This window comes from Ictidomys tridecemlineatus, chromosome 13 (genome assembly GCF_052094955.1).
Source record: "Ictidomys tridecemlineatus isolate mIctTri1 chromosome 13, mIctTri1.hap1, whole genome shotgun sequence".
NCBI classification, from domain to species: domain Eukaryota; kingdom Metazoa; phylum Chordata; class Mammalia; order Rodentia; family Sciuridae; genus Ictidomys; species Ictidomys tridecemlineatus.
This window is the reverse complement of record NC_135489.1, coordinates 79,713,994-79,717,256: the sequence shown is the minus strand read 5'-3', so window position 1 is coordinate 79,717,256 and position 3,263 is coordinate 79,713,994. Positions and strand designations below refer to the sequence as shown.

The window sequence follows — 3,263 nt, the reverse complement described above, 5'->3', positions numbered from 1 at the left end:
GCAGCCTGTAGTGAGTCTCTAGAAAACAGTCCAGGATCGGAGCAGGAATGAGACTCAAGTACTCAGTGGAGTTTTCTGTATAGGGAACCAGGCTTACCAGAGGCAGCAAACTCAACCAGGATCAAAAGAGATACTCATCCACATACAGCAACTTCTTCCTGCTCTCTATGAAGTTAAGAAACTGGCTCTGAATGAAGGGATCAATACAGAGACTAGGGCAGCAGTGAGAGCACTGAGCAGACTCAAGACAAGGAAAAGCAAGGTCCAGAATCCTCAGTTTTTAATGGTGATATCAATACATTGTGAAAACAGACATACAGAGCGAATCAAATGAAAACTGAACAAAATAGCCAAGTGTATGGCACACCTGTGATCCCAGCAACTCAGGAGGATGAGGCAGAAGGAATGCAAGTTCAAAGCTATCCTGAGCAATTTAGTGAGGCCTTATCTCAAAATTAAAAATATTAAAAAGGGGCTAGAGATGTGACTCAGTGGTTGAGCACCCCTGGTTTCAATCCCTGGCATCAAATAAATAATTTTTTTTTTACAATTTTTAAACCATTTTTTTTTGTGTGTGTGAGGTGGTATTGGTATTAACAAGTCTTTATAAGCTTAAGATTCTAACTGAAGTTTTCATTTGAAAGCCTTTGGGGCTCAGTTGTATGTCATGTAGCGAGGAGTAGCACTGAATTTGGCATAAGACTTAATGACTTATTTACAACTTCCAAGAAATCCTTCTCAGTAGCAATTTTTTGCCATGCTCGGATTGCAAACATACCAGCTTTTGTGCAGACACTTCTAATCTCAGCACCAGTGCTATTTGGACATTGTTGTGCTAACAATTCAAATCTGATATCTCTTTCAACACTAATTGAAGGAGAATGAATCTTAAAGATGTGAGTCTGACCCTCTGAATCAGGTAAACTAAATTCAATCCTGTATCCAATATCCCTGGCCTCATCAGTCCTGGGTCTAGAGTATGAGGTCTGTTGGTGGCCATCAGCACTTTAATGTTGCCTCAAGGATCAAAAACATCCAGCTGATTAATCAGTTTCAACATTGTTCTCTGTACTTCATTGTCACCTCCAGCAGCATCATCAAACCGAGCCCCCAACGGCATTGATTTCATCAAAGAAGATAAGGTAGGCTTTTTTGTGTGCTGGCCATTTCAAAAAGCTCATGAACCATTCGATCCCCCTCTGCAACATATTTCTTTACAAGTTCAGATCCAATAACTTGAATGAAGCAAGCATCAGTCCTACTAGCAACTGCCTTGGAACAGAGTGTCTTGCCTGTGCCTGGGGGACCAAACAGCAGCACACTCTTGGGAGGCTCAATGCCAAGGTTAACAAACGTCTCTGTTCCTTACTACCACCAACATCACTGTAATTGACATCAGGTTTTTTCTCCATTTGCATCATGGTAACTGTTGCGTCAATCTTAGGAAGCAGTGGGATGTGGATTTGATACTTATTTCTGTCCACACCAACTCTCATCCCTTCTTCAATGTCAGTAGATGCCACGTGATCGCTGAGGTCTACCATGAACTTGGCAAACTGTTTCACATTGATAATGTATATTGGGTCATCTGAATCAGCATTAATTATCTTTGTACACCTTGCAACCTGTAAAGGCTGTTCACTCTGGAGAGTTTGCTTATCTGCAGCCAAGTCCCAGAGTGGTGGTGGGGCCAGGCCAGTGTCAGATTCTTTAATACCAGTGAGCTCATTAATTTTCTTAAGAAGTTGTTGAATGTCATCCTCAACCTGCTTAATCTTCCATGAGTAAGTACTCTGACTGTAAGTTTTCAGCAAGGCAATACCCCCCATTATTGCTTGTCATCCTTCTCATCCTCTTTGATTTCCTACTGATCAGCACTGAGGTAATTCAGCATTTTTAGGAAATGCAAGTGTCTTCCTTACTTTCTCAGTGATTACACAGCATCTCTAAAATAAATTTTTACAAAAATCATTTCTATTTGAATTTCATTTCAAAATATTCCAAAACTAGAGAAGAGATAGGAACAATTGAGCTCACTTCCTTTATCCCTAATGATAGCAGCTGGCTCCCAGTGGACAGGGAGGGTAAGGGGACAGGGAACTCCACACATGACAGTTATCTGTGTGTGGAAATGAGTGCAAAGTTGTTTTCACATTTAATTCAGATTTATTTTAATTTTTTACTTAAATTTGATTTTAAAAATTTTGTGTGTGGTGTTGGGGAGGCAACCTAGGGCCTCACCCATTCTAGGCACACCTCTGGCACTGAGTGCATCCCAGCCCCCTACAATTTTTCTTGTGTAGGTTTTGCTTTCTATGTCTTCTTTGAAGAATCTTTCCTCACTCCAAGATGATCTTATTTAGAAGCATGCTGTTAACAGATCCAGGCATGTAAGGATTTTCCAGAGAGCCACCTGCTCAGCGTGGTCAGGAACTTGTGCCCTTGGACTGCAGCACCTTCAAGATACTGAGAGTGGTCCAGTTCAGAATGCAGCCGTCTTGCTGCATGTGCACACGGGCACACCTGAGAAGGGCGTGTGTCCTGCCATGTGGGGTGCTGAAGTTCCTGGGTGCCACCTGGGACTGGCTGGTCTGTAGCTTTCTCCACAACATCTGTACCATATTCATTCTCCTGTCTTTTGTTCCATCAGTCACTGAAGAGGAGGCATAGAGCTCCACAGAGCTATGGATCTGCCCACTCCTCCTATCAGGATTTTGGTTTGGGGTTGGATTTGATTCTCCATCCTGGTGTTTAGTCCTACTTGGTATCTTTGTTCTCTATTCCTCTGTGACTCCTACTTTGACTTTTTTTTCTTTTTTGTGGTGCTGGTGATGGAACCTATGGTCCCAGCCAAGCTAGATAAGTGCTCTGTAGCTAAGCCCCAGCCCCAGCCCTGGACCTGTTGTGGCTTTTGCATATTTCTTAGTATTCCAGTTTATCATTTATTTAGCTTAGAGTTTTGCATCTCTGGGTCCCCTTTCTCCTTCTGTAGTACAGTTCTCAATGGGGACAGGGGTATTTAAGCCCCCCTCCTACCCAAAGGGGCCTGGCAATACCCAGAGACACATATGCCTTTAAGAACTGGGGTGGAAGCAAGACCAGCAGCACCTTCCAGGTGGGGGCCTGGCACACTGCTCAACATCCTACAGTGCACAGGATGGCCTCCACTATACAGAATGCCCTTATCCTAAAAATACAATGGTGCTAACTTCAGGAAATCATGCCAGAACTACATTAGACATAATTATTATTATAATAATTTT

General features: G+C 42.7%; 1 pseudogene; it reads right to left on the bottom strand.

Annotated features, from left to right (window-relative positions):
• Nucleotides 1-620: 620 nt before the first annotated feature.
• LOC144370188 (26S proteasome regulatory subunit 7 pseudogene) lies at nucleotides 621-1,909 on the bottom strand (annotated as a pseudogene).
• Between the last annotated feature and the right edge of the window lie 1,354 nt (nucleotides 1,910-3,263).